General features: G+C 37.4%; 1 protein-coding gene across 1 annotated transcript in view; it reads left to right on the forward strand.

Moving 5' to 3' along the window:
• SIRT2 (sirtuin 2) overlaps nucleotides 1–12,500 on the forward strand; it is a 105,465-nt gene that overhangs the window by 45,107 nt on the left and 47,858 nt on the right. The window lies entirely within an intron of this gene.

Here is a 12,500-nt window from a genome sequence, read left to right on the forward strand (position 1 = left end):
AGTGCTTTGTACTTTGCACTTTTTTGGTTTACCATTTTAAGTTATTTTGTTCCTAAAGGAATTGAAGCTGGTTGTACAAGACCAAAATGTTATTTAAAGGGACATTTTACCCAAATGCTAATTCACCTCAAAGTGATACAACATATCTGTAAAAAGCTGTCTAGAAAATATTACGCAAACCTCTCTATGTAGCTACATCATATGGCATAGCAACCAATCAGTATGCTTGGTCCAAGAATTGCAAGGGCGCATCTGGCATGTGCAGCCAGCATCACTTTACTGCCTTAATTTAAGGAAACTATAAAAATATTAAATCTCATAAGATTATGGTGAAATTCCAAGAGATCACAGTAAAGCAGTGTGAATTCAGCACTGATGATGCGGATTGGCTGCTTTTTTTTTTACCATGCAGATGGCAGTAAAAAGAGTAGCTTTAGCATTTACTCTGGTGAGCTGAGGACATTTTGAGTAAAAAAAAATCTTCCTTTTTACATAGATATGTCCATGTAAAATCTTCTAGTCAGCTTTTATAGATATGCTGCATCACTTTTAAATGGTTTAGCATTTGGGTTTAATGTCTCTATAAAGAGGATACCTTTGCTGGTCCCAAAGGCCAGTAATGTACTTGCATGTTAGGATGAATGCCTATGCTAAGTTAATATCTAATAAACATGTTTCAGGAAAATCTGCTTTTTCTGTAATGCTGATTTGCACAAATATTACATTTCGATTTACGGTTAGTGCTATGGTTAACATTTTTACTGCCATAAAGGACTGCAACGCTTCCATTTTCAGGTTTTATTCAGGGTTATTGCTAATCGTATTTTATAAAGGCTCACATATTATGTCATTCTGTAATTTTTTAAAGTGATGGTAAACTTCCCCTCTGTATAAACAGATCCGGAATGTGAACATAATGCCAATCAGTTAGCACGGCTATTGGCTGAGAGGTGGAATCTCACGTCATTGGGAAAAAAAAGGAACTGTGTCGTGGGTGGCCTAAGGCGCCTATGTTAGCGCTGAACCCACGGTGAAATAAAGGTTTTAAACTGATGAATGAAGGTTGCCTTTATTTTTAGATTTAGGAACGCTAGAATTTACCATCACTTTAAATAATTCAGTGGCATTGACCTTATTCTAAGTCAAAAAGACACTACATTCATAATTGCTCCCCATAGTGGGCTAGATTACAAGTGGTGTGCTATTTAGCACTTGCGTTTGAGCACAAACACTGCTGGAAGTAAGTTTATTATGCGGACGGGTTAGCACTTGTATTACAAGTTGAAATTAAATTGTTTTGCAACCACGTTAATGTCTTCTACTGATGGGGTACGCTTTAGAAAAAACCTAAGACTTATCACTTGCGAGCTAACCCGACAATAAGTCAGGCCAACTGCACTAAAGCTGAAGGTAGTTATGAATATTGCAGGTTCCAATGTTTTTCACATAGATGAAAATGTTCTCTTTATTTTTAAATATATATTTTAATATATATTTGTATATTTAAATGATTTTTTTTTGTAAAATATATATCTATACCTATATATCAATATTAATGTGTATGTGTGTGTGTGTATGTATATATATATATATATATATATATATATGTATATGTGTGTGTGTGTGTGTGTGTGTGTATATATATATATATATATATATATATAATGATATATGTGTGTGTTTTTATTTGTGTATATATGTATGTATATACACACACACACACACATATACATACATATATATATATATATATATATATATATATATACACACACACATATACATACATATATATATATATATATATATATACACACACACACACACACACACACACACACATATATATATATATATATACATATATGTATGTGTGTATGGACTAGAAGAGGAGAAAAGGCCGCAAAAAAAGGGGATTACAATTTTCTTTTCAAATAATTGCTAGAAATATAAGCTGTTATCCCTTAAAGAGAAAATATATACAGGAATGTGCTATTCCTGCAAATACTCTCAATATAATATGTAGCAAAAAGAGAACCTAAGGGAATTTCTTAGCGCTATTTCTACATAAAAAACACACAAGGATAAGGCACATAACAAAATGTGGAAGAAAGGATAATAATAATAGTCTAGATATAATAAAAACCTGAGCACATGTAAATATACCAGAAATGGAATGAAGCGGTAGTTTGAATATTGATAAGTATGAACTAAAAACAAGTGTTTGAAAAACGTCCTCCAAACAAAAAAACGATATTTCAGATGATCATTCTTATGTGAGCATATACTATCTCTACAGGGTATATATTTAAAGTTCCTACTTACAGGATATAACCTCAATCCTATGAGGTAAGGTATTCGCACTACAAGGGGGCACTTCTGTGGTGCATGTAGTAGACCAAATGACGTTCTGTCGAATTTTGAAACTCCTGGATTTCGTGCTACTTTCTAGATAAATACAACAGGTTCCCCTCTTGATGTATGGTAGGCTTCCAGATTATCCATTTTATGTGCCTTATCCTTTATGTGTTTTTTTTATGTAGAAATAGTGCTAAGAAATTCCCTTAGGTTCTCTTTTTGCTATTTATATATATATATATATATATATATATATATATAAATATATATATATATATATTCTCAAATCCAATAAAGAATATTGGAATGTAAAATATTTACAGTAAAACTTTAAATATTAAAATTTATTTTAAAATGATACATATGTGTGTGTGTTTATATGTATGTATGTATATACATATATATAAAAATATATATATTTCTTTCCAATGGCATAGAGATTCCACAAATCCATTGTAATTACTAGTGGGAATTTAACTCCTGGCCACCAGGAGGAGGCAAAGAACACCCCAGCAAAGCTTTAAGTATCCTCCCACTTCCCACAATCCCCAGTGATTCTTTGCCTTGTACATCTAGGATGGATGTGCGAAGATGGTGTCTGAAGAAAATAAAGTGTTTTTTTCCTTTAATGGGTACTTTTCTCTGCAAGCAAGGATAGGGGCAATGCTGTGTCCATGTAATCCTCTTTAGTAAGAGTAATGGTGGCTATTAGCTGTTGGAGGTTTAGCTCCAACAATTTGGGCTAACCCCTATATAGAAAACCAGTGTTGGTTACCCTGCTTTTCTTGTATATTCAGGTCCCTGTCAGCGGTCGGATGAGGCTAACAGACCTGGAGCTTCCGTGATTACTCAACAGCAGAAGACCCTGGACGATAAGTCCTTTATTTTTTATTTTGAAGAAGACTTGGAAGGACTAGGATCATCAGGGACCTAGCTAGTGGGACCTGCTATCCTGAAGAAGGCTTTATATTTTTTTATATATTTATTTATATCTGCAAGTTTGGGATATTTGCGGCAGAGCAGCTTCTTGGACTTACAACCAGGACTTTATTGCCGCTTATATAGCCTTGACGGGTCAGAAGATAAGGTCCCGGGCTTTATAGGGGTCATACACTTTATACTTCACGCTCCTGTCCCTGCCCAGTACACTGACACTGTACGTTTAGGGCAATATTTCCTCATGTTAATTTATTAAAGTACTTTTGAGGATATTGTAGCCAGTTCTGGCGGATTTAATGGCACGCTTGTAAGTTTATGGTGCAGCTTATGGCTTTTAGGAATCAGGCCGTTCTATTAACTTACTCCTCCCCCAAAGGTAGTGATCGCGGCAGGCAGTCTGCTTTGCGTTCTACCATATGGCCGGTCGGACTAGTAATGCCGCTTATAGGATTATTCGGCAGAGTCCTGACTTTTTATGGCTCCTACAGTTAGGGGGTGAGTTCATGAGTATCTCCCTAAGGGGGATGTCCTTAACTTTGTGCAAGCTCTGCCACGCTCCTATTAGGCTTTCCGATGATTAGGTTAGAATAGGCCTTTATATCCGGAGCTTATTGTATGTACAATGGCAGGTATTATGCGGTCCTCTTATTTAAAATCATGCAGCCACTGGGTCAAGGGGTTAAGGTCAAATTCCTTTAGCCCGGTAGACCCTCCCACTACTTAGGCTTCGTAGTGTATGAGAATGGGGGCCCCGCAGGCGGTACTTGGTGTCCTGTTTCCTTTTATTAAGGGGTATGTTTTAGATGCAAGTCTGTACTGTTTTTCTTGTGGCACTCTCAGCATGTTTTTTTCTCAAGCGCCATTTTTGTCTAGCTCTGTGGCAGTTTTTTTTTTACATTCTAGCCTGGTTTAATTGGCTGGCCCTAGCGCTGCACAGTAATTAAGACTGCAGGTACAGTCACTCCATAAAGACCATCCGTCCCAATGTACCATAATGTTAAACATCAACTATATCCCTACTTTTTTATTAAAGGTTCTTGCCTTCTAAATTTGGTAATTTCCTTTATGTAGAGTGTTTAGTGCTCTAGAGTGTTTTTCTGTTTAGCAGAGCATAAACTGGTGTTTGCTGCCATCTGGCGACTGTTGTTGGTATTTTTCCATGTTACCTTCTATAAAATCTCTCTTATTAGAAGTGATTTCTTGAAGTTTAGATGACATTAGATAGGGTCCTATTTATTTTTAAGGACTCTACTATTCTATGTATTTGGGCCCATTTTGTACTATTTTTTATAATAAAGGTGCTTACTGTTAAGGTTTCTGACTTAATATTGGGTCATACCTTTGCCAATTTATGTATATGAATCTGTCGTAATCTATCTAGGTCACTAACATAATTTTATTTGTTACCCTACAATATGATTTCTTTCTACTGTAGTGTTATCTACTAATGTCTGTGACTCCTTGTATTACCCTTCATAACATTCGTCTATTTATTAGTGATCTAGAACACTAATATGTTTATTTGTATCCTTAATGTTATGGGTTCTTGATTTATTTTCACTCTTATTGAGGAAAATTCGGCTAAGGTTTGTGACTTTATGTCATTCATTTTGTCACATACTTATACTTTGTAGGATTCCAATTGTTTCTATTTATAGAAATACTATGTTATAATCTTCTCATAAATATGGAAAAGGAGAGAAGCGCAGGACACGATTCAAGAGTAGAGCCAAACTTTAATAATGGCAACACACGCTTTAAAGGTACTCACAAGATGAACATTACAAACAGGCACATCAAGGTATGCAATCCTCAACGAGTGGAACAGTTCATGCGTGGAACAGTTGCTTATGTGTATGCCTCCTGTTCCTGGATATGAATAGCGCTGTGCCGCCATGATCTCCACCAAACCGGCAGAGCACGTTAGAGGATTGAAACACACACCCTCGGCTCTAAGCCAGTAGGAAACCTGACAACTACTCCTGCCCTGTGTTGTTGTCAGGTTTCCTATTGGCTTAGAGCTGAGGGTGTGTGTTTCAATCCTCTAACGTGCTCTGCCGGTTTGGTAGAGATCATGGCGGCACAGCGCTATTCATATCCAGGAACAGGACGCTTACGCATAAGCAACTATTCCACGCCTGGCATAAACTGTTACATTCCTTAAGGATTGCATACCTTGATGTAACTGTTTGTAATGTTCATCTTGTGAGTACATATATAGCTTGTGTTGCTATTATTAAAGTTTGGCTCTACAATTGAATCGTGTCCTGCGCTTCTCTCCTTTTCCATATTTTTCAGACTTTTTGCTTTGGGGTATCCGGATCTACCTGTGCAAGAGGAGCAGCAGGACAGTTTGTAGTTTGAGCAATCAGCCATTATTATTATTCTCCATGGGCTTTCACTTGTTTTAATCAAGTATCTTTTATATATTACTTGTTTTTATACCCCTAATATTCTGTGCTCTTATTGTTTAGGGATGATTTAGATTGGTGACTATTTATTATTTTTGTGTTTATCTATCTTTATATATATATATATATATATATATATATATATATATATATATATATATATATATATATATATATATATATCTCCATATAGTATTATTACATTTTTTCCAATAGTACATTGGTTTCTTTTCATCTATATTCACTCACACTGTTGTTTATTAGCATTGTTTATTTTAATTACTTTTAAACAGCTTAATTAGCGCTACTTTTTTGCTTTGTTTGCATTATATTCTTTATAATCTTCTCATATTCTCAGACCTCTCTAAGTGCATTGAACTTGACAACCCAACGAGAGATTCTGTCCTGGTGGCTCGTTCGAGGATCTTTTTTCTCAAGACTTATGCTCCTTGAGTTCATCCTGGGAGATTGTTTCTTCTGATGCCGGCCGTTGGGCTGGGGAGAAGTTTGGGTTCCATTAATGGCTCCAGGAATCTGGACTCCATCGGAGTCTGGCTTTCCGATGATTATTTTATAGCTGAGGACAATTTTCAATGTCTTCATAGCTGGGGCCCAACTGAGTTTGGTCCGATTAATCAGTCTTCTATCGCACTACTCTTCTGTGGTGTCTTATGTCATCCATCAGGGAGGAACATGGAGTTCCTTATCGGTGAAGGAGGTATCTCACATCCTTTGGTGGGTGTAGTCTCACATTTGCCAATCATGGTCTTTTTCTACTTTCAGTCTAATCTCTGATACTGACTGCAGGGAGATTGTATGCTTAGTTTAGTATAAACTAGTTTTTTATGTATGGGTTATTGACTCCTGAGTCGAGGCTCGTAAGCTGGTTTATCGCAAGATTTTCCATAGCTTTGACGCACATTAATTTCTGGTGCGCTCCTCTGCATAAAGTGAGAGTACCCGTATTCTCCAGGAAGGGGCTGGAGAAGGGTTTGCCAGTCAGTTCTCTGTAGGGTCAGTTATCTGTCCGATCTATTACATAAAGGTTTGGCTGACTTACCAGATGTTCAGTCCTTGGTTCAGTGTTAATCCTGTTGCTCCACTTTGGAGTCTTATTTTTGTTCTTCTGGTTTTGCAGTAGACTCAATTTGAGCCTGAACATTCAGTGATATTTTTGTCTTGGAATAGTAGAGTCTCAGTTCTTTCGGCTCTACAGTGTGATTCCCTTATACTTTTTTCCATGAGGATTAGGCGATTTTTTATTATAGATTAGGATCCCTTTCTAAGGGTTCTTTTTTGTGCCTTCCTTCCTTCTTTTTGGAAGGGTCGTCTGTTTCTCATCCTGGAGGTGGTTTTGTGCTCTCTATCGCCTAGATTTAGAGTTTGGTGTTAGCCGTCAAAATCAGCGTAAGAGGCTCCTAACGCTGGTTTTTACCGCCCGGTGGTATTTAGAGTCAGTCAGGAAAGGGTCTAACGCTCACTTTGCAGCCGCGACTTTTCCATACCGCAGATCCCCCTACGCCATTTGCGTATCCTATCTTTTCAATGGGATCTTTCTAACGCCGGTATTTAGAGTCGTGGCTGAAGTGAGCGTTAGAAATCTAACGACAAAACTCCAGCCGCAGAAAAAAGTCAGGAGTTAAGAGCTTTCTGGGCTAACGCCGGTTCATAAAGCTCTTAACTACTGTGCTCTAAAGTACACTAACACCCATAAACTACCTATGTACCCCTAAACCGAGGTCCCCCCACATCGCCGCCACTCGATTAAATTTTTTTAACCCCTAATCTGCCAACCGCACACCGCCGCCAGCTACATTATACTTATGTACCCCTAATCTGCTGCCCGAACACCGCCGACCCCTATATTATATTTATTAACCCCTAATCTGCCCCCCTCAACGTCGCCGACACCTACCTACACTTATTAACTCCTAATCTGCCGACCGGACCTCGCCGCTACTATAATAAAGTTATGAACCCCTAATTCGCCTCACTCCCACCTCAATAACCCTATAATATATAGTATTAACCCCTAATCTGCCCTCCCTAACCTCACCGACACCTAACTTGAAGTATTAACCCCTAATCTGCCGACCGGACCTCACCGCTACTATAATAAATGTATTAACCCCTAAAGCTAAGTCTAACACTAACACCCCCCTAAGTTAAATATAATTTAAATCTAACGAAATAAATTAACTCTTATTAAATAAATTATTCCTATTTAAAGCTAAATACTTACCTGTAAAATAAACCCTAATATAGCTACAATATAAATTATAATTATATTGTAGCTATTTTAGGATTAATATTTATTTTACAGGCAACTTTGTAATTATTTTAACCAGGTACAATAGCTATTAAATAGTTATTTACTATTTAATAGCTACCTAGTTAAAATAATTACAAAATTACCTGTAAAATAAATCCTAACCTAAGTTACAATTAAACCTAACACTACACTATCAATAAATTAATTAAATAAAATACCTACAAACAAATACAATTAAATAAACTAACTAAAGTACAAAAAATAAAAAAAGAACTAAGTTACAAAAAATAAAAAAATATTTACAAACATTAGAAAAATATTACAACAATTTTAAACTAATTACACCTACTCTAAGCCCCCTAATAAAATAACAAAGCCCCCCAAAATAAAAAAATGCCCTACCCTATTCTAAAATTAAAATAGAAAAGCTCTTTTACCTTACCAGCCCTTAAAAGGGCCCTTTGCGGGGCATGCCCCAAAGAATTCAGCTCTTTTGCCTGTAAAAAAAAAACATACAATACCCCCCCCCAACATTACAACCCACCACCCACATACCCCTAATCTAACCCAAACCCCCCTTAAATAAACCTAACACTAAGCCCCTGAAGATTTCCCTACCTTGTCTTCACCACACCGGGTCCCGATCGGTCCAGAAGAGCCTCCGAAATCTTCATCCAAGCCCAAGCGGGGGCTGAAGAGTGACGTCCATCCTCCGGCTGAAGTCTGGATCCAAGCAGCGGCTAAAGAATACCATCTTCGGGCAGAAGTCTTCATCCTATCCGGGCAGAAGAGTCGATCCGGACCGGCAAACATCCAAGCCGCATCTTCTATGTTCTTCCATCCGATGACGAGCGGCTGATCTTGAAGACCTCCAGCGCGGATCCATCCTCTTCTTCCGACGACTAGACGACTAATGAAGGTTCCTTTAAGGGACGTCATCCAAGATGGCGTCCCTCGAATTCCGATTGGCTGATAGGATTCTATCAGCCAATCGGAATTAAGGTAGGAAAATTCTGATTGGCTGATGGAATCAACCAATCAGAATCAAGTTCAATCCGATTGGCTGATCCGATCAGCCAATCAGATTGAGCTTGCATTCTATTAGCTAATCGGAACAGCCAATAGAATGCGAGCTCAATCTGATTGGCTGATTGGATCAGCCAATCGGATTGAACTTGAATCTGGCTGATTCCATCAGCCAATCAGAATTTTCCTACCTTCATTCCGATTGGCTGATAGAATCCTATCAGCCAATCGGAATTCGAGGGACGCCATCTTGGATGACGTCCCTTAAAGGAACCTTCATTCGTCTAGTCGTCAGAAGAAGAGGCTGGATCCGCGCTGGAGGTCTTCAAGATCAGCCGCTCGTCATCGGATGGAAGAACATAGAAGATGCCTCCTGGATGAAGATGTTTGCCGGTCCGGATGTCCTCTTCTGCCCGCTTGGATCAAGACTTCAGCCGGAGGATGGATGTCTTCAGCCCCCCGCTTGGGCTTGGATCAAGACATCGGAGCCTGGACGGATCGCTGATACCCGGTGTGGTGAAGATAAGGTAGGAAGATCTTCAGGGGCTTAGTGTTAGGTTTATTTAAGGGGGGTTTGGGTTAGATTAGGGGTATGTGGGTGGTGGGTTGTAATGTTGGGGGGGGTATTGTATGTTTTTTTTCCAGGCAAAAGAGCTGAATTCTTTGGGGCATGCCCCGCAAATGGCCCTTTTAAGGGCTGGTAAGGTGAAAGAGCTTTTCTATTTTAATTTTAGAACAGGGTAGGGCATTTTTTTATTTTGGGGGGCTTTGTTATTTTATTAGGGGGCTTAGAGTAGGTGTAATTAGTTTAAAATTGTTGTAATATTTTTCTAATGTTTGTAAATATTTTTTTATTTTTTGTAACAGTTCTTTTTTATTTTTTGTACTTTAGTTAGTTTATTTAATTGTATTTAATTAATTTATTGATAGTGTAGTGTTAGGTTTAATTGTAGATAATTGTAGGTATTTTATTTAATAAATTTATTGCTAGTGTAGTGTTAGGTTTAATTGTAACTTAGGTTAGGATTTATTTTACAGGTAATTTTGTAATTATTTTAACTAGGTAGCTATTAAATAGTTATTAACTATTTAATAGCTATTGTACCTGGTTAAAATAAATACAAAGTTGCCTGTAAAATAAATATAAATCCTAAAATAGCTACAATATAATTATAATTTATATTGTAGCTATATTAGGGTTTATTTTACAGGTAAGTATTTAGCTTTAAATAGGAATAATTTATTTAATAAGAGTTAATTTATTTTGTTAGAATAAAATTATATTTAATTTAGGGGGGTGTTATGGTTAGACTTAGCTTTAGGGGTTAATACATTTATTAGAGTAGCGGCGAGGTCCGGTCGGCAGATTAGGGGTTAATAATTGAAGTTAGGTGTCGGCGATGTTAGGGAGGGCAGATTAGGGGTTAATACTATTTCTTATAGGGTTATTGAGGCGGGAGTGAGGCGGATTAGGGGTTAATACCTTTATTATAGTAGCGGTGAGGTCCGGTCGGCAGATTAGGGGTTAATAATTGTAGGTAGCTGGCGGCGACGTTGTGGGGGGCAGATTAGGGGTTAATAAATATAATATAGGGGTCGGCGGTGTTAGGGGCAGCAGATTAGGGGTACATAGCTATAATGTAGGTTGCGGCGGTGTACGGAGCGGCAGATTAGGGGTTAAAAATAATATGCAGGGGTCAGCGATAGCGGGGGCGGCAGATTAGGGGTTAATAAGTGTAAGTTAAGGGGTGTTTAGACTTGGGGTACATGTTAGGGTGTTAGGTGCAGACTTAGGAAGTGTTTCCCCATAGGAAACAATGGGGCTGCGTTAAGAGCTGAACGCTGCTTTTTTGCAGGTGTTAGGTTTTTTTTTCAGCTCAAACAGCCCCATTGTTTCCTATGGGGGAATTGTGCACAAGCACGTTTTTGAAGCTGGCCGCGTCCGTAAGCACCGCTGGTATTGAGAGTTGCAGTGGCGGTAAATTATGCTCTACGCTCCCTTTTTGGAGCCTAACGCACTGAAAACCCAGCCATTCTGTGAACTCTAAATACCAGCGGTATTTAAAAGGAGCGGCCAAAAAAAAGCATACGGAGCTAACGCACCCCTTCTAACGCAAAACTCCAAATCTAGGCCTATGTTTGTAAAGATTTTCGTTGCTCTTCTGTCCTGTTTGTAGTATTTACATAAGTGAGGGCCTTATGGCCATATCAACTCCTCTTTCTTTTTGGTTGAGGTGTGTCTTTCGGTTGATCTATGAGACAGCTGGATGTCAGCTTCCTGAGAGGATTGGCTTATTCATCTAAGGCTGTCCCTTCTTTCTGAGCCTTTCAAATCAAGGCTTCTGTGGATCAATCTGCAAGGCGGCCACTTGATCTTCGTTGCATACTTTTTTCTAATTCTTCCAAATCTGTGTTTTTGCTTCTTCCGAGGTTTCTTTAGGGAGGACAGTTCTTCCAAAGGTGGTGCTTATGTTTAGGTCCGCCTGTCTTGTTCTCCCTCCCTTCCATTCTGTGTCCTCTAGCTTGGGTATTGGTTCCCACTAGTAATTAGAATGGATTTGTGGACTCTCCATGCCATTGAAAAGAAAACAAAATGTATGCTTACCTGATAAATTCTTTTCTTTCCTAGCATGGAGAGTCCACAACCCGCCCTTTTCTAAATTTTTAGACGGCTTATATTGTTTTGATCATTTTTCTAAACTTCAGGCCCCTCTATACCCTTTGTCCTCTTCTATTTCCATATTCCCTCTGCCAAATGATTGGGGATTGTGGGAAGTGGTTGTTTTTTGCCTCCTCCTGGTGGCCACGAGTTGAATTCCCACTAGTAATTAGAATGGATTTGTGGACTCTCCATGCCAGGACAGAAAATATTTATCAGGTAAGCATACATTTTGTGATATACACTCAGAGATATATAAAAATATATATATATATATATATATATATATATATATATATATATATATATAATTAATATATATATATATATATATATATACACAGTATATATGTGTATGTGTATATATATATATATATATATGTGTGTGTGTGTGTATGTATATATATATATATATATATATATATATATACATATATATATATATATATATGCACACACACACATATATATATATATATATATATATATATATATACATACATACATACACAAGTGTATTTATGTATACATTATAGACCTTTCCATTCAAACACTTTGTCATATAATACCATATACCTTTTAGCCCTTATAAAACATTTCTATGAATAATTTTTATCAGATAGTTTTTATATATGAGTGTAACACTTTTTTATTGTATTTATGTAGTGTGTTGTCTTTTATGCTAGGGTCTCCACTTGCGCTATTTTGATGTGCGCAAATGTAGTTTACTTTAAACATGTAATACACACACAAGTTAGTGCATTGTACATTTATTATTTATATTGCCTGCATTTTCTGAAGGTTTACCACTGAAAATTGTGTTTTTTCCACTTTT

Source organism: Bombina bombina, chromosome 3, assembly GCF_027579735.1.
Source record: "Bombina bombina isolate aBomBom1 chromosome 3, aBomBom1.pri, whole genome shotgun sequence".
Lineage (NCBI taxonomy): Eukaryota > Metazoa > Chordata > Amphibia > Anura > Bombinatoridae > Bombina > Bombina bombina.